This window comes from Megalopta genalis, chromosome 1 (assembly GCF_051020955.1).
Source record: "Megalopta genalis isolate 19385.01 chromosome 1, iyMegGena1_principal, whole genome shotgun sequence".
NCBI classification, from domain to species: domain Eukaryota; kingdom Metazoa; phylum Arthropoda; class Insecta; order Hymenoptera; family Halictidae; genus Megalopta; species Megalopta genalis.
The window spans coordinates 28,692,410-28,712,243 of record NC_135013.1 but is presented as its reverse complement, the minus strand read 5'-3'; the positions used below and the strand labels follow the sequence as shown (position 1 = coordinate 28,712,243).

The 19,834-nt window shown below is 43.7% G+C and overlaps 1 long non-coding RNA gene across 10 annotated transcripts in view; it reads left to right on the top strand.

The window, feature by feature from the left end:
* Positions 1-19,834, top strand: part of LOC117222309 (uncharacterized) — a 128,290-nt gene that overhangs the window by 74,414 nt on the left and 34,042 nt on the right. For 5 of the 10 annotated variants that reach the window (XR_013034303.1, XR_013034304.1, XR_013034309.1 and 2 more), the window contains 3 exons: positions 12,696-12,770; positions 13,986-19,328; positions 19,438-19,505. This is a non-coding gene — a long non-coding RNA (uncharacterized LOC117222309). The remainder of the gene's footprint in view (positions 1-12,695; positions 12,771-13,985; positions 19,329-19,437; positions 19,506-19,834) is intronic. The other 5 variants (XR_004490662.2, XR_013034305.1, XR_013034310.1 and 2 more) reach the window with 4 other exon arrangements.

The window sequence follows — 19,834 nt, the reverse complement described above, 5'->3', positions numbered from 1 at the left end:
AGCACGGCTCGCGTGTATACGGCTCGTGTTTGTTTGCGTGTGTATATAATAGGGTCGGCGTACTCGAGATTCTCTCTATAATTTGGCCATTTCGGGCTATTATACGCGATATATCCGGGCAGGCCCGCCGTCACCGTCCCGAGGGACCGTTTTTCCCTCCTTTTTCCTTTCACAATGAGCGGACAGCTGGCTGTACCCGCGACACGCGCCAACGCCGCACGAAACGCGCAGCTTGTGCGTGCCGTCCTTCTCACGCAACAGGGCTTTTCCGCAAGCCACGCCAACCACCTCTCATCCCCGATGGATTTCGAACACTCTGCAGGAAACGATCCGATGGATACACGGTGCGCGATACGGTCCGCAAATTCTCGCCACCGTTTACAGATTCCAGTCTGCTTCCCGAAACAAGGGAGCTGCATTAAATGGCGCAGCAAGTAGAACGTTGTTCCTAGCGATTGGAATTAACCCTTGTGCATGACCCGTTAGCGGGCTCTGGATCTTTAACGAAAATGAATAGGTCGAACGCAGAAGCGTTAAGGTTCTAGAAGAATTCAAGATTATTATGTTAATTTTAGATTATTACTAGACCGCGGATTTTAAGGCAAAAAAAATGTATCTCGTTGATTGTAGGATACATATGTTAGGTAAAAATATATTATTTCCTCTTTTAATGATATTAATACAGTGAAAGTAATCTTCTCCTTTCTTCTTCTTCGTAAATGTATAAAAAATCCGCAACCTGCTTATTACAATTGTTAAAAGAGGAAACAGATTTTCATGTAATATTCTTTCTTAGACAATTTTTAACAACTCAGACAATTTTTATCTCGCATACAGATCCGCAGTCTATTTATAAGTAACAGCTTTTACAACATATGCACTAATTAACCCTTTGCACTCGAAGTCGAATCAACGGAAAATTTAATGTAGTTTTTCTGACCCACTGCATTTCTGCAAAATTGCAGAATTGAACCCACTGCAAAATTGAATTTTGTGACAGAAGCAACAGTTATCCTTTCAACAGTTCCTCCAAGTATGAACAAATTTGATTGATAAAATTATTCTGAAATGTGATATAACAATCTTTAATGGCGTCTTGGAGTCGCCATTCGAATGGAAAGGGTTAATAATATTAACACTAGGTTTACGGAAACCGCCAAAATGACGGGTGAGCAATTTTTTAATTTGCGATTATTTGGATCGTAAAGATACATTTATGAGTTGTTTATTCAATATATATATAATGACGGGTCAGTAATTTTTTAATTTACGATTATTCGGATCGTAAAGATACATTTATGAGTTGTTTATTCAATATATATATATATATTGAATAAATATATATATATATATTGAATAAACAACTCATAAATGTATCTTTACGATCCGAATAATCGCAAATTAAAAAATTACTCACCCGTCATTTTGGCGGATTATATTATTTGATAATAATAATATTATATATTATAATTATATTATATTATATATTATATTTGGCGAATAATAAAATCAGGATATACGTCTTCTTGTTGTTTCCATAAATTAGTATAAAACAGCTGCTCCTAGCGCTCCGCGAATCTAGCGTTAATGCAACAATATTCGAGTGGCACGAGTTTTTTTTACAATGGTCCGTGCCGAACGTTCCGATGCGCGCTGCCACGTAGAGACATACTTCGCGTACATTTGTTTCTAGAATTGTTACACCGCGACGTTTCAAAACCGTGAAAACACGGCGGAATATCAGTCGCTTCTCCACCTATACATTTTTTCGTTCGAGCTTTTCAATTAAATGCGTTCTCCCTCTCTACCCTCTCCGCATTTCTACCGCGAGCAGTCGCTAATTAGACACATGCCCCGTCCATTGTGGCGATGGGAGCGACACGATGACGCAGCGGGATTGAACGGAAGGAGGGGAAGAAAGGGAGGACCCGTGATTGTTCAGCCCGGCGACACCGAAAGTCCTTCGGTTTTTCCGACGGAAATCATAATCCTAATTAACGACGCGACGGGGCTAGGCAATAAAAAGAACGACCCGACGCGAGAGGCCTCTCGTTGCTAATCGCTCCGAAAGATGATCGACGAGAGAAACATTCAAAATAATCACTATTACAGCGTCCTACCGCTGATTGACTCGTTGACTATACTGTACACAATTTTCAAACAATACCGTTTATCATTATCGAAGATTTCGAAGATGTACGCAAATTTTTCACGTTTTCTAATTCTAAATATAATAATATATAATTATTCTATATATATAATAATTATTATTATTCATTCTAAAAATTAATAATTCTTCCAGTTCGTGCACTAATTAGCAAACTTATTGTTTAGATAATTTAAAGTTAAATTTTAAATATAATAATAATTACAAATTTAATAATTCTAGAAATTAATAATCCTTGAGTTCGCGCACTAATTAGCAAACTTATTGTTTAGATAATTTAGAGTTTTTATTCTAAATATAATAGTAATTACAAGTTCAATAATACTAGAAATTAATAATCCTTCACTTCGCGCACTAATTAGCAAACTTATTAAGTAATCGACGATAATTTAAAGTTTTAATTCTAAACATAATAATAATTACAAGATCAACCATTCTAAAAATATTAATAATCCTCGAGTTCGCGCACTAATTAGCAAACTTATTGTTTGGATAATTTAGAGTTTTAATTCTAAATATAATAATAATTACAAGTTCAATAATTCTAAAAATTAATAATCCTTCAGTTCGCGAACTAATTAGCAAACTTATGGTTTAGATAATTTAGAGTTTTAATTCTAAACATAATAATAATAATTACAAGTTCAACCATTCTAAAAATTAATAATCCTTCAGTTCGCACATATATATTAATCAGCAAACTTAATGTTTAGATAATTTAGAGTTAAATTAATTTACTTGCAATTCGTCTCGCTTGCATTTTGAGCATTTTAGCAAGAACGGACCGCATTTTAAGACGTAACTCAGAATCTTCGAAGATGTCACTCACGCCACCGTGATTCTAGCCAACAGAAACGTCGCCGTAATCGTTAGCAATGTGCATCGTCGGTCGTGTGACGAATTAATGGTGAAAACAGACACCCGTCTCTACCACAGATATCCTTTGAAGCCCTTTGTATACATCGCGGAAACGGTGTGCGCGCACAACAACGGGACACGGCGCGCTCCATCCGCGTTAACCCCCTGATAAATTGAGTGTTAAAAGAGAAAATCGTTCGCGCGAAGGGGTTGGGCTCTTTTTGTTAAACCTCCCGTGGACCACGAAAACGTTGTGCGCGGCACACCGGGAGGGAACGGTACGCTACATTAGCCGGATCGCCGGGTCGTGGCCACGTTCAGCGGATCTGCCGTGGACAAATCGAGTTCGTCATGGTTCGATCGCCGGCGACGGTCGCTCGGCAGCGTCGCGCGGGTGTCTTCGCCGGGTGCCCCCTAGCCTGACACGCTGTACAATTGCTGTCGTGTGGCACTTTGGGGGCAAAGCAAACCACAAAACTCCTTACACGGACGCGGAGTTAACACTTTATCGTCCGGTCGTGGTTGAGGCTGCCACTCAGTAAGGACTGGCTTAGTCGCGCGCGCATTTGCTCCCAGTACCGGCTAAATTTTCGCTATTCATTGTGTTGTGCTTATTCCTTTAAAAATAATAATAAATAATAATAATTATTATAATTATAATTCATAAGGATATGGGGAGGTCAGCATACAGGAGGTCAGCTACTAACAAAACAGCAAAGAAGCGAAAACCGTCGATAGCTAAAAGTCGATTAATAGGCTATCGGTCGATAAGCATTGGCAATCGAAAAGCCGATTAATAGGCTAGCGATCGATAAACATTGGCAATCGAAAAGCCGATAAATAGGCTAGCGGTCGATAAAGTGTTAAGACTGGGTCTTCCGTACCCAGCCTAATGAACGATAAGAGAAGGCGTTGGTTTACCCACGTTCGGACCCCTCGTAGGTGTTCCGTCGGGGGGGTGGGTACTAAATTTGTTGTGTATGCCAGATCTGGCGAGGAAACATATCTGCGCCACCTTCGCGGTGGCCAGATTTGCAATAAATGTCTTCGCCGGGTCGGCCCGGGCGAAAATTCGTGACGACAACGGCGAGGAAAAGAAAAGCGGGAGGGCCGAGACCGGGGAAACGGGAACGTGGGCTTCGGGAACCGTTATCCTCCATCTGGCGTCCAACGACGGACTGCAACCGCGAATAGATCGTGCTCCGTTGCAGTCGCGACTAGGATTATGACGTCACGACGTCACGCGCCATCGAGCATCGTAGCCGACGTGCACGACTCCCCGATGAACGAACGTACTTGAGCGGAGGCGAGAGAATTGGACGGTTCAAGGCCACTCGGTGACGGTTCTCCACCGCATCAGCTGGTTGCCGAAGTCCTTTTGCTCTTTGTTCTCCGTCGTTCGGCCGCGAGCCGACGACTTCTTAGGGGAATCAGCGTTTTCAAGGAGCTCGTCGATAACGTCGTTTCATCTAATTTAACGCTGAACCCATCGAGTCGGTCGATACGACCGGCTTCATTTTGTTTTATGGTTGTCGAAATTATGAAGACGCTGTCGTGGAAAATTATTCTTAATCCGAGCGTTCGTTATAACGAAACTGACGGACGTGAACGTTGCGCATCGTTAAGGAAAAATCGCACGATTTCGTTGTTAGGATCTGAAGGGAGTTTTGCTAAAGTAATCGCTAGACTGCGGATTTGGTGATGATATCACGAAAATGGTATAGTTTAAAACAGTGAAAAGATCAAGAGAATATAAGAGTATCGATGTCTTATCTTATCGGTGACGTTAAAGAAAAGGCGAAATTTCTATGGAGATAATTCTTGTCTCGCATACAAATTTACAGAGGCAATTCGAAGCAGTAGACGAACGAAAAGGACTCGAGAAGTTTTGACGAAATTTAGCATTTGATGTTTGTTTTATAATAAAAAAATCGTCATGACACATTGCGCATTACGATGGAATGAATATCGTCTGGAATTATTTTAAAGCGTTAATAGTAAAAATATAGATTTCTATTAGCATCCGGAAAACATAGAGTGAAAATAGTTCGTTCTGATACTGTTTCCGAGAGCTTCAATTTTGTGATTCGCTAGAGGCATTAGATCCTTCTTAGGGGAATCAGCGCTTTTAAGGAGCTCGTCGATAACGTCGTTTCATCTAATTTAACGCTGAACCCATCGAGTCGGTCGATACGACCGGCTTCATTTTGTTTTATGGTTGTCGAAATTATGAAGACGCTGTCGTGGAAAATTATTCTTAACCCGAGCGTACGTTATAACGAAACTGACGGACGGTCTAAATCAGGGGTGTCAAACTCGCGGCCCGAGATGAACATTTTTCATGTCAAGTATCAGGACGTAAACAATAATTTAACTTTATATATGTTTATTACAGTGTACCAGTCAAAATAAAAATATTTGTTTCTATGAACATTGATTTTTTTTGCGGCCCACCTAAAGTTAAGCATTATTTATTTATTATTATGGATCAAGTTAGCTTTCGAGTTTGACACCCCTGGTCTAAATAAATACAGCCCTCTCATCGTTACGACGCGCGTTATCTACTGTTAGGGCTCGGTAGGTTTAGCGTTGATTTCATTCATTTGCACAGAGTGTCCTTTCCGCATATTTTTCGGGAGCGCGTTCTACGAGCAATAAAATAGGACTGAAATGTAATGTAACAAAAAGTCCATAAATGCTCTGTCGAGAAGTTGTGACAAAACTAAAGAAACGTGGAATAAATGACAGTTTAATAATATTTTTCATCGCAAGTCTATTACTTCGTGTACGCGAATTTTTATTACCGAATAAAAAATGTACTTTTACCGCTTTCATGCGACTATGTCATGAAATTAATGACACGATGTTAACGTTGCCAAGATTGTAACACTACTTTCGTATCGATGTATGAAAACAATGGTTAAACAATAAGTGTCCTATCTGTTCCTACGTGTAAAACGTCTTAAAAAAAAAAAGAAGAAACGGATTGGACGGAGACCATAAACGAAAAAAACCGAAAGATCAGTGGCAGGACGTGCGACCGAATAACAGAGACCGAAAGCCAGGCAAGAGACGGAGTTACGGTGGTCGGGAGGATTAACACGCGAGCAGCAGAGAAGGATCGTTTGGGGTCGCGCGTTTTCTCGTGGCCGTCGGATTTCTTCTGGATCGGACGTCGATCTCGATGGAACGCGAATAACTCGGTGGAGATTCAGTGGCCCCGTGCAGAAGTTCCCGGGGAAGGCGCTCTTCGGCTTCTTTCTAAAAGGACGAGGACCAAGGACAAGGAACGGGAGAGCATTTAGCTAAGCATGCGACTAGTTTTTGTCGCGTAACTGCGAAAGGAAGAGGCACGTAGGGGAAGGCGGAGATAGTTCGCCGCCAGGTGGCAAGTATGCTCTTGAAACCTGCCGTACGTGCTGAAGATCTTCCCGAGATACGGGTTTAACAAGGTCAGGAGGACTACGGATTTATAGCATGAAAGGTCTTTTCCACCGTATTCATGCCCGCTTCCTTTTGCGCGCCGTCCTCGGCTCGAGCCCGCTTCCACTTAATCGGGACCAATTACCGGGGAAATTCAGTTAATGGTCCTTAACACTCGGGCCCGGACGGTCGTCAGGACTTCTTTACTTTCGATTTCGCTTCGGGAATAATGCGTCGTGACTTTTAAGGGATCCCCACCGCCTTCCGTTCCGTTTGTCCCGGTCGAGGCACGCTCGTTGCCCGCATTTCGTTTGACAACCGGTTTCCACGGATCGTGTTAGATTCCGGCCGATCCGTCCGTCTTCTTAATTACTTATGCAAACGGACGCGACGTTATGCGGTACATCGTTGAACACCGTGCCCGATATTTTCTGTCCGGTCGATCGGGAACGTTGCTTGATGGATTTAGAAAGTCCGTGGCGATAACAAAAGGAACTCAGCGCTGGCTTTACGGAACCCGTCAAAATGACGGGTCACTAATTCTTTAATTTACGGTTATTTAGATTGTAAGTATATTTATACGTTATTTAGCAATCGTTGAAAATCAGAATAAATGTCTTATCGGTAATTTTATAAAATAATATGAAATAGCTGTTTTTATCGCTCCGTAAATTTGTTGTCACAAGACACAGGAAATCCAAGAATTTTTCGAAATGCACGAGGTTTCGAATATCCGTATGGTCCAAAAATATGGCCTAAAAGATTTAAAAAATATCCAAATTGTAAAATATCCGGACTACAAGTATTATGCAAAATCTCATCTAAATTACCAAAACTATTTAACTCTCTTTCCACCAATCGTGTTTCATTTACAATCTCGTGTTAACCTTTCAACGACATCTGCCGCACGAAATATTGGCATAACTTTTCATACATTGCTACAAAAATAACATGATAATCATAATAACATTAACATTATAACATCCATGTTGTAACATTAACATAACCATATCATGATGTAAACACGTTAATAAAAAATTATAAGGTTCCATTTATTATTATATGCTATAATCGCAGTACATTATTTTGGGCACAATTAGGTTTCCGTGGATGGTTTAACACTAAACCAACCGAGCAGTAATGACGATTAGCGTGCATTGACTTTCATAAGAATGAAAAGATAGAATTCATGTGGATTTTGTAAAGTTTTAATTATGAGCTTTAATTATTATGAGTTTTAATTATTGCTCCAATAATGTAATTAGTTCAATCATTTTCCACGAAGAAGTCTCCAAAGAGTTTGTAGTATCGTAAAATAAAAAATCGGTCATTTTGACCGTGGTAGGTTTAGCGTTAAAACAAACATGTGAAATTTCGGGCCAACATGTATCTAAGGCAGAAAATGCGCGAATCTTCTTCGGCCGAGGATCGAATTAATTTCGGGATCGCAGAGTAGTATCCTTGTTCACACGCGAGGGAGACAACGATCGCCGACGATCAAGCGCACCTCGACGGCAGCGAGGTTCGTCTCGTTAAAAAGATATTCTCCGAACGTTCGCGGGCAAAAAGTCCACGGCACCGAGACCATAGAAATTCGCTGTTTAGCGTGAGCGTCGCGAGCTCTGTGCCTTGAATCCCGAACGATCCACGCTCGACGATCTCGCAGCCGGAACACGACACACGCGACACGCGCGCTCCTGTCCTCGTTAACCGGCTAACGATATTTCAACGTCGCGACGGCAGCGACGATTAACGTCCCTGCAAAATTGTGACGCAGAACCGCGCGAATTTACGGCCGGCCCGGCGCAATGTCCGCTTCCAGTCGGCCGTTTCCGGAAACCAAGAGAGAGACGGAGAGTCGGCGTGTGTGTGTGTGCGAGAGCGAGGGAGCAAGAGAGAGAGAGAGAGAGAGAGAGAGAGAGGGAGACAGAGAGGAGAGAGAGCAAGAGAGTGAGTGAATGAGAGAGAAAGAGAGAGGGAGACAGAGAGGAGAGAGAGCAAGAGAGTGAGTGAATGAGAGAGAGAGAGAGAGGGAGACAGAGAGGAGAGAGAGCAAGAGAGTGAGTGAATGAGAGAGAGAGAGAGAGAGGGAGCGATAGAGCAAGAGAGAGAGAGAGAGAGAGAGAGAGAGAGCAAGAGAGAAAGAGCGAGAGAGCAAGAGAGGGAGGGAAAGAGAGAGAGAGAGAGAGAGGAATTCTTCCCGTGCAGCTCGATACCTCCGCCGTTGCGATTCTCGATCGTCGGGATCCTCGATTGTTATCTGGCTCGGAGCATTCTTATCGAGCCGATAACGCCGAGATCGCCTGCGTTCGTATCGATTCGCTTGCTCGCGATCACAGATTACGAAACCGGAACGAATAAATACCAGAAAGACCGGCCGAATTTATGGACAATCAACAAGTATTGTTTGCTTCGGTGTTTCCAGTTGGAACAGCACACACTCGGCTTCGGTGTTCCGTTTTGTCAAACCGTGGACTCATCTGTTGATAAAAAGGGATGTTATTCGGCGCAGGTGTTGTTCAATTTTTAACAATGTGAGACGACGTTCTAGCTACTAGAATTCGCTTTCTAACGATCGACTAGATTTTTCAATTGCTTGTCAGACGATCTTATCGATCAAATCTAAAGATCGAAGGAATGTAATACAGGAACGAGTGAATATCAACCGAGATCTTTCTAGCTGCCAGTGATCCACAACAAAGTCTCAAGACCGAGATAATTTGAGATCATTGTTTCAACACATTTCTCCTTTGTTTTACCGGTATGACTACCTAAATGTATGCGAAACATATCGATATTTTCATATATCGGAATAATGTTACGCTGATCCAGTAAATTCTCCCTAAAAGGCCAGCAGCTCGAAATTGAAAACGGTAATCGCCGGACGATCGGACACGATTCTTCGAGTCTCGCGACTCGTTTTTCTAGAAACTCGGGACAGTCAGCAAAAAAGGCAGTGGCCAGCATGCCGGTGTACATCAATATGAATGCATAGTAACGCTAGAATAAAAACGGCGACTTAACTTTTTTATTTCTAATTTCTTGCCACGATTCGAAGGCAATAATTCGGAGACCGCGTAACGCGATTCGAGGGCAATTCGGAGGTCACATGTCACGATTTGACGGAGAACTTGACCATCAACCGCCGTTGCGGTTGGTCACGTACCTTGCAGCTTCGCGGTTTTTCTTACCTGACTCACAGACGAACAGACAATTTTGCGTTGTCTTCCGTGGAACCTTAGCATCGACGTAGCGATAAATCACATAGGCGTAGGGCCGGGCCGGGGAAATTCGCAGCAACCCGAAATAACAATGGTACAGCTAACAAATGAAAAATGACGGTACAGGTAATGCCGGTACAGTAAATTCTCCCTAATTGACGGTCGGCTTGTACACAAAGATGGACAATTTTTTTGTTAAGCCTCGCGGTTCGTTTTTATGGTCACCGATTGTCAACGTTTCTTATACCGGTATCAGTTTTCGATGCGTAGTTCCCCGAGTGTTCATTGGTCTCTTGGAAGAACGCGAGCAAGCAATTGTCCACGCTTTATCAGAACCTGCTCGCGGGATTCGCGCGGCCTAACGAAAACAAATCGAAAATCCGCGAATTCGCCGAAAGAGAGAAAGAGAGAGAAGAACGCGCGAGAATGGTTACGAGTGGACCGCGCGGACCGCAAAGTGTTAAAAAGAGTCCCGTATCTCCGTCTCTGTCGCTCGAGCGGGGTGCAAACGATTTCAAGGGTCGTTACGTTCCCCTCGAGTCTGCGGTGCAGCGAAATGCAGCAAAGTGAAGCAGACCGAAGGACATGGGGCCCGTTCCTCCGTCTTTCTCGGCTCGTTATTCCGGTCAGGGACCACCTCCTGGCGTGGCGGCGGTCCTCATTGTAGGACAAGTAGTCGACGACTCTCTTTTGCCTCGGAGGGTCGGGAAAAGCAACACCGACAACGCCGAAGGTCGTTATGAAGCGAAACGAGGCGCCTACCGATCCTCTTCTTCTCGCTGCTGCGGCTGCTGTCCCCCTCCCGCCCCTGTTCCCCCCTCGGCACTCTCACCCCACCAGCCTCTTCTTTCACCCCCGCCCGCATTGTCCGGTGGCCTCTCCCCGGGATACCTTCAGCCTTCTTCCTCGTGTACGCGTCCATTTCGGCCAATCTTACCCTCGGACCCCCGGCCTCCTTTTGTGACTTCTCGATGCTTCACGATGCCTGCAACTCTTACCCTCGCGTTTGGGATCTTCCTCCGTTTCCTTCCTGACCTCGCCTTCAACCAACGAATTTAGCATTTGGGTCCACGGACCTCTTGTTCTTCCTTCTTCCGCTCCCCTGGTTCGACGACCTTCGCTTTTATTTGCCTGCTGATTTCTCGACTGTCCGACCTTTCGGTGCTCAACGTTAACGTCAAACGTCCCGAAGGTCGAATTTATGTAGAATTCTCCTTACTTCTGTTAAAGTGTAGGCGCGAGTTAAGAGACTTTCCGACAGTTTTCAGGAAAAAGATATGAAAGCGGCCACTTGGATCAACGCGTAGGTTTAGTGTCAAGCGTACACTTCTGAGTCCCCGAGACATCATCGAAACGACCGGCTTCACAATTTTACAAATCTTAAGAAGTATCGTTCGTGGAATGCTTGAATAAACTATATTATATTGGGTTGGCAACAAAGTAATTGCCGATTTGTTCAATGAAATAAAAAATTTGTTTTTACTTGGAATGAAGTTTAATCTGTAATGTATTTTCCATTTTGTTCGATGACCTTTCGTCGTCTCTCTGACGACTTGAAAATTCCACGCTCGTAGAAGGTCTGATCCTTTTCGGCCAAAAACTGAGTTAAGTGAGATTTTACAGCGTCATCATCGTTAAAAGTTTTACCACGAAGGGAGTTGTCCAGGGATCGAAATAAGTGGTAATTCGATGGCGCGAGATCAGGGCTATTTGGTGGGTGTAACATCAATTCCCAACCAAAATTCATTAATTTTTGCCGAGTGGACAAAGACGTGTGCGGCCTAGCATTGTCTTGCTGGAAAATCACACCTTCACGATTGACCAATTCTGGTCGCTTTTCCTTGACCGCTGCATTCAATTTGTCCAGTTACTAACATTAACGGATAATAAAAAATAACATAATAATAATAATAATAATAATTTTATAATATAACATTTACGGATATCATAAAAATGGGAGTGAGAGACATCTATAACTGAAATCGGCAATTACTTAGTTGCCAACCCAATACTAGCAGATTTATAATGTCAAGTTGGCGCATTTACAGCCTTATTGCGTATAGCCAGCGTCATATATGTGGACCGTTTATCCTTAAAGTGCTGCAGATCCATTTCTTTTTCAGTTATAAATAAAAAGGTACAAAGGTACACTAAATTAATCACAAATTATATATCTCATTTTTCTTTTTAATGAACTTACACCATTTTCGAAATTCGAATTCTGCGGACATTCGTGTGACTCTTTAATAGGCCGAGTTTATTCATTCAAGAGACCAGACTTCTTTAAAAATGTATCGAGACAAATGGGTCATATCTCGATTAAATAAACATCTTCCAGTCCGCGCCAGTCGCTATCGCTGCTCGGCAGGTTTAGCGTTAAACGATTGCCGCGTCGTTTAAAAACGCGACGCACTCGCGCATCCTGCATTTTCCAGCCTCGTTCGAGTCTGCGATCTCGAACTGGTGTCGTCTTGATACAATTTTTACGAAACCCGGCGCTCTGCACACGGAACGCGGAATCCTGATTAGAGAGGCTCGATTGATAATTACGAGCAGTCGACAGGTAGTTGGATTATTGATTCGATTAATTTTTCACCGACAATGGAGGGCGTCCCTTCGCTCGGCGCAGTTGACCGGCAATTACAGGGAAGAGTTGCGAGCAACAGTTCGCAAACGATAAATCACAACGTTCGAGAGCGTGCCGGCTATCGGTTCTAGAAACGGTACTCCCCGATCGATCCAGCGCGTCGCGAATCCCCGGTGTCATCGACTCTGCCGCGAAATCGTGTGTTTATACGAGCCAGCTACGTTCTTCCCGTAGCTCGGCGCGCCATTCTCGGACGATACTAATCGATTTTTCTTCATTTTAACCCTCGATCGATGTCGCGCATCGCTCGGAAGCTCCCTGACGAAACGGCTGCTCGCGTAGAAAAGCAGCACCGATAAGCCATTTATTACGCCAATTGAAGCACTTCCTGAATTAAAAGGAGGACTGTTATTGATTTTGTGATTACCTCTTTTTGCAGTTGCTGCAAAGGGAAACAGCTGTTCGACGACGGGCAACGCATCCAAAGCTTCATCCTTTGACCCGCATTCGTCAAGTAAGTTCAAACGAAACGGTATATAATTATAACGAGGTACGCAATTCATTAAACTGAAAATTGACATTTTGAAATTGACACTTTGTCAAGAAGTTAATGAAATTAACTAATTTTTAATTGTTAACTTTAAATCGATGAAGACAAACCGACGTCCTTTTCTTCAACCGTTTGAGTCCCAAGCACAGCGCGATCGCGCTGTTCAGATCTTGTGTCGCGATCAAACTTTAGTGACGCACGTACATCGCATAGCTGCTTTTTCTTTCATTTTTTCCTTTTTGTTTCGTTTGTCAATCTTGACGAGCGCTAACGCGCCGCTTGGTTCTCTTCGCAATCAATTAAGACAAGCGCTGTCACGTTGCTCGGCATTTTTCGACCGTGTTTTTTGAATAATCCCCTTGGACTCAAACGGTTAACCTTTTAGGTACGACTAAATTCTGCGCGAGGCTATTTCTCTGGACGGCAGAGTCTTATGTGTACTGTACAGAGTCTGATACTGTGTATATACAAGGTGTCCGAAAAATGTATCGCAATCCGAAAGTGGCGGGTTGCTCAGGCCATTTGAAGCAACTTTTTCCTTTACAAAAATTTTCTCCGAGGCACCGTTAACGAGTTATTAACGAAAAACAGTGACCAATGAGAGGCGAGCTCGGCTGGCGCTAGGCGGCCGAGCCAGCGGCGCCAGCGGTCGAGCGGTCGAATCCCAGTTCCGCTGACTGGCTCGGTCGCCTCGCGCCAGATGAGCTCGTCTCTCATTGGTCACTGTTTTTCGATAATAACTCGTTAACGGTGCCTCGGAGAATATTTTTGTAAAGGAAGAAGCTGCTTCAAATGATCCGAGGAACCCGCCATTTCCGGATTGCGAGACATTTTTCGGACTGTTGTAAATCGATGTGAAGACAAAAGAAGTGTGAAACAATGCATATGAAGACGATTATTTGATTCAAACGATGAGCGAGTGAGCCACTAGAGCAAGCCACTATAGTGGCGCGTCGTCCAGAGAGATGACATCCGCGAAAGCCACTATAGTGGTGCCTAAAAGATTAAGCATTCCTTGTCTTCTCTCTCGTTGTTGGTCTCTTCGTTGCTCGACTAATATAATATTCCGAGTCCTGTCCCTCTGAAGCTGTTCGACGGAAATGAAAGGTTGCGAGGATTTTCTACGGTCCGGCACCGAGTAGTAAATCAGTCGCTTGATTCTACGGAATAATTCGACAGGACGGTGGGAGCAGAGAGACACCGAGTCTTCATGACGGAAGAACACGACTGTAAAGGGGGGCTAAAGACTCGTAAAGTCGAGCGAGGAAAGGGCGTCGGACGGGTCAACATGGCGGAGAATATAAATCTCTCGCCGTCGTTCTCGGTGGCGGCCACCACGAGCGCGCCAGAGTGTATCCGTGTTCGTGCGAGCAAACGAGAGAGAACATGATGCCGGAAAGCCGTAGGTGGAGACGCTGCAAACAAGACCTTCCTGCCATTGTTGCTGGAAACCGTTCGAAACTTTCATTTCGGAAAGCGTCATCCGCTGCTTTCCAGAAGTTTCGCACGTGGTTCCGTCGAATCTACTAAAAGGCACGATGTTGAGGTAACCGGAGACACCGATCAGAGCCGAACTAAGCTTTGCAACCGGGTAACTTGTCGATTAACCCTTTACCGTACATTCGCCGGCCCGACTCGCGATTTCTAGTAACAACTTGTTGAGCGCGAGCGTTGTTTTGTACTTTTTAATAAAATTCTGTTCCCTTCTTATCGGTATTCGAGCATTCGGGTAAATTTATTTATTATATATTTATTTATTTATTCTAAATATAATAATAATCTAATAGAATAATTATTCTAAATATAATATATTTATTTATTCTTAGCAAAAGCTTCTAATTTACGATAAAATTGCGAAGGCACGTAGAACATGACTCGTTAATTGAAGATGCAAAGGCGAACGGAACTGTCAACCTAATCTATAAAGACACATCAAACGTATCTTGTCGATTGAAAATTTGAAGCCAGAAGAAACTTAATTCGTCGATTTCAATTATAAAGGCGTATAGAATACAACTTCTGATTAAAAACGCGACTTAAACGATAAAGGCAGAGAAAACATAATTCGTCGACTAAAAGCGCGAGGAGACATGTAGAATGTAACTTGTTGATCGAAAGTTTGAAGCCAGACAAAGCCTAATTCGTCGACTTAAACTATAAAGGCGCATAGAACACACTACAAAGGTAAATAAAATCTAATTAGTCGACTTAAACTAAAAAGGCACATCGAACATAACTTGTTGCTTTAAAGCGTAAAGGCAGACGGAGCATAATTTATCGACTTGAACAACAAAAGCAGTCGCAACATAATTCGTACGTTGCGTTATATTAAACAATAATGATACATAGAACATGACTCGTTGATTTCAAGTGTGAAGCGAAAATAGATGGCAGCATAACTCCCGGAGCTCCTGCGAATAAGAAGTGCGCCGATTCCGAGGACACGAGCTGCAACAAGATCAATGAAAAAGACATTTGCTCGGAAGCGTCGACGAACGGTTGGTAGAAATGCAGCACGCACGGGCCAGTGAGATAGGAAGTAGTCGAGCCCCGGGGAGAACCTGCGTTCGCGGAGTCGTTTTTCATTATCCGAGCGTCCCGCGGAAAGGCTTGTGGAACCCCGGGGCTCATTTAGGAGCCGGACAATTCCGCGAACAAGCGGTATGCGGCGTGTTTCACGAGCGATCCAGCCGGGCGAAAACACGCGTTCCGAAAATACATACACGCCGCGCGCGTTTTTATTATTCATAAACCCGCCGGTTCCCGGCGGCGCGAGAGCATTTTTGAGCCGCGCCGGCGTTACCGGGCCGCCACGGGCCGCCGCGGTCCGCCGCGGGAATCGTCACGTACGCGGGCCACGTACACGCACGTCCGTGGAACGCAAGCACGGGTCCTACGCGCTGAGCGATCTGCGTTGTCGCCCGTGGAGACACGCGTGCGTATTTCGTCGCGAACGCTGTCCCGTGCACGCGTTCCTTTCGAGCCGAATCGGACTGAGAACGAGCCGAGAAACCGAAACGACCAATGGAGCCGGCGATTGATGAGCAAAAGCGCGTCGGTGTTGCCGGCACATTTACGAATGCTGCGGCTCATTCCACGCGCATGACCGTTTCGCACAGATTCATCGGTGTTTGTCAAACTCGCAGGAATTTCAGTCGAACAGATCGCTAAATCTCCGCGGCTGCTCGGAAGAACGCCGCAAGTCGCGTGTCTTCGGTCGCCTGTCTCGTCTCCGAGATATTCTCGCTTGAAGTTCCGATCACGTATCTTTTTCGAGTCTACGGAATTTGGTTTTGCGATGTTTCTTTTCTCTGTTTAATATCTAAATCCTATATGTCACTGTTCAATTAACGCATTAACGAACATTTTTTGAAATCGCGACTTGCAGCGTTTTTCCTTGTTGTCACAGAAATAGGCGCTGCGAAGGTCTCGAAAATTCGACCGAAATGTGTCGACACATTGTCCTTTACATTTTGTTCGACAGATATTTGGTACTAAGTAGGGATGGGATCAAGTATCTCGCAAGCAGGTTCGAACTTCGATTAGTTGAATTCGAACTGTCTATAAGCTTTGCCAGATAGTTTCGCACCTTCCACGGTATAGCAAATTCTCCTTAATTTTCGTTCAATTTCTAAACAAAAATGGACAATTTGGGAAGAGAAGATACGTTTATTCGAGCCCGATTTTTATAGTTGCTATAACAATTATAAAAACTATAAAAATCGGGCTCGAACAATCGTATCTCCTCTTCCCAAATAGTCTACTTTTGCTAACAAGCTGAAGGAAAATTGAAGAGAATTTACTGTACTTTGGTAAAAACGGAAGTAATACTCTCAAGTATACTCGAATTTTGTTCCTATAGCTTCGAAACTTGTATGAATATCGTATCAGAAATTCTCCGATCTCTCTCTCATTATTACATCATTTCCTTAAAACCAATTTGAAATTAGGCACGGAAATAGCAGCGGCGGATCGCGCATGCTTGCGACAGAGCTCCGTCTACCGAGAAAAATCTTCACGTAACTAATAGTCGTTGTGCAGATGAAACTGCTGGTTCATCGTTTGCGCCAAGTTTGCTCGTTGGATCGATGTCTCGGCAAAGTCCACGTTTGATAAGCATACAAAGTTTCTAGAATACAGCTCGATCTGTCGATAAGTCGCACGATTTAATGCATTCACGAGCCGTTCCTATTTCTGACAGTCAGCTTTTACCAATTCATCGCCGATAAATCGACTGTAGATTTTGCGCATTCACGGCGAAAGTTAGGAGACGAAGTGCAAACGGAAGAGTTGCAGTAACTGCGATGCCTTGTTTGATTTTAGATGACGTCGTTGGACGTGCATGTCGCGAGCAATGGACACGAAACTATCGGAAAGAAGTCCCTGTTTCTTGCAATCGATGTTGACCATTTACATTTACATAGAAATTCGCAGCGAATACATAATAATAAGTACCGTTTTTGGGGCGGAGCAAATTTTCTCCAGTCATCTTTACTTGCACGGAGCTCGCGAAGCCGTTGAATCCTGTTTGACGCTCCACGGGTCTAACAATTGTATTAATAATGCTGACACAATTTTCTTGACAAACTCGGAACTCGATTTTTAGTACAGTCTATTGAATAAATCAAAATTGCTTTGCATCTACAAAATTCGAGAGTACTGCAACAAATCTTTTTCTACAACAAATCTTGTCTCCTTTGTTCTTACATTATGAAATAGGTTGTTCCGATTCCGTGTGACTTTTATAGACATTTCTGCTGGCAGTCAACGTGTTGACCAACTGTTGGCAACGGCTAATCGTTTTAGTGACGCTGTTGATTTCTTCTGCCCCTTTCATTGCACATTCGAAACCTCAGTTTTGCGTGCACTAGGTCATCCATAGCATTTTATCAAATTAACCCCTTGACATACCATTTTCTTCGCAGTTATTGCGATTAGAAATTTTTCGATCGCAATAATTTCTTAGAAGGGAACGAAAATTGACGCTTATAGTGTGCCTAAATTCGCTTGAATGCTTAAATATTGATGACAAGACATTAGAATTTTATTCGAATTTTCAAGGACAGAATAACATCTGTACTCAATAAGTTATTACTAGAAATTTGCGCGACGAGTCGGACTCGTCAAAGTACGGCAAGGGGTTAAGATAATAGCAATTATATTTTCCAAATTTAGGCATTTATTTCTGTACCCTGACGTTCTCTATTGTAAAGACTTCTATCTCATACCATTGCTTCACCTTTTCTTGCTCGTCTGTTCGATAGTCGTCGCTTCCTATTCTAAATTTGTAAAAGGATGCGTCCCGTTGTAATACTGAAATAAATAAACAAATAAATAAACAAACAAATAAATAAATAAATAAACAAATTACTGGCAACGAGCATACGAAACCGAAGCTCTCCTCGGATTATGAAGCAGTCGCCAAAATCGTGGCAGCGTGAACAAAACATTTCTGCAACTTAGCGTCCGTCAGAAACGTTCCGACAGCGATGAGCAACGAAACGTTCCGCGGGGAGAAAGATAAGGGTACGTGGCGGATGAAAATGCAAACGGATCCGCGGCCCTCGTCTGGTTCGCGCACCGAGCGAGGAACAATCCGGAACCGAGTGAAGCCTTTTTGCAGGATAAAACGAGGTCCATAGAGTCGCGGGGAAGCCGGCGACGGGAAAAACAGGTTGCAAAAAATCCAATCCGCTGGATGGAGTTCACCGGCGCGGCGGCGGCGGCGGCGGCGTGGGGGACGTCCTCTCTGTCTGGGAGACCGTTCGTACGGGACTGTGGTTGAAGAGGGACGAAAGCCCGCCGGATCTCGAAGGAGGGAACCGGCCGGACGGGAGTGGAACTTCACGGTACGACCCTCGTTCCGAACGGAACGAACACGGAGGGACGAGGATAGCTGGTGGCAGCGAGTCTACGAGGGTGTCGAGGTGCCAGCGGGGTGGCGGGAGGGGAGCTCCGGAGACACCTTGAGCGATGAAGGGGGATGGTAGCCGCGAGACGGAGCCGGTGGACACGGAGGGAGCGTAGAATGCGGGGACGGTGGTGAGACGACGAAGGAACGAGGAGGATGCTATGCGACAGAGGTGGAGAACCGTCGATAGTCGGCGCTATCGACAATTTCCAATGGTTTATCAAAATTAAAACTCTTCGGAAACGCTGCCGAAAATATGTTTAATCTAAAGTTTCGAAGATACGAAAATTTGAAGATACCGGAAAATATGAAAGGAAAGGAAATCATAAAAGTTCTATATTTTATACTCTTTTTACGATATACATACAGGGTGTTCCAGGGTAAAATCGACGAACTTTATGAATTTGGGACTGCAGGGCGAACAAATTTTTCCTTTCGTGACGCAAGAATGGGAAGACTCTCTGCGTTGTTCAGGAAAAGGAAATATTTTAGGAAGAAGGAAGCAGGGGTTGAAGTCGATTATGACATCGATTTCGGTTCCTGAGGCAATTACGGAGAGCCGAAAGAGTCTTAGACTGCGGATTTTATGAATTTACAGCAAAAACGAGTAGGTGAGATGCAAACATGCAAAGACTTTAAAAGAATCGCGACTTTAAAGGACACGATTCGATTGAGTTATCGTTATTTTATACATTATTATCGTACTTCTGTTTGTTACAGCGAACATCGAAACATTTTATTTTGCACGAAGATTGTCTGAAAGGAAGTCTGCTTATAATCGTCATAAGGTACGTCGGATCTAACTTATACCAGTTACAGTTACGATCCTTCAGAACCGATATAATCTGCGCCAACATAGAGAAGCTATGAACAAAACAGAAAGACTCCGCAGAAAAGTGTAAAATATTGAAAAAAATAACTTAGCAACGTAGAAAGGAAATGATTAACTATCTAAAAACAAGATTATCAGAGCAAAACTCGAAGGATTCTTTAAACGCGACGGGCTTTAGCCCGAAGATTTACTTCGTCGAAGGTAGCGTGAAAATCGGTAGACGAAGCGAGATCTTGAGGAAACCGAGGAAAGGTTATGAAGAAGCATGGAAAAATCCGTGGAGAA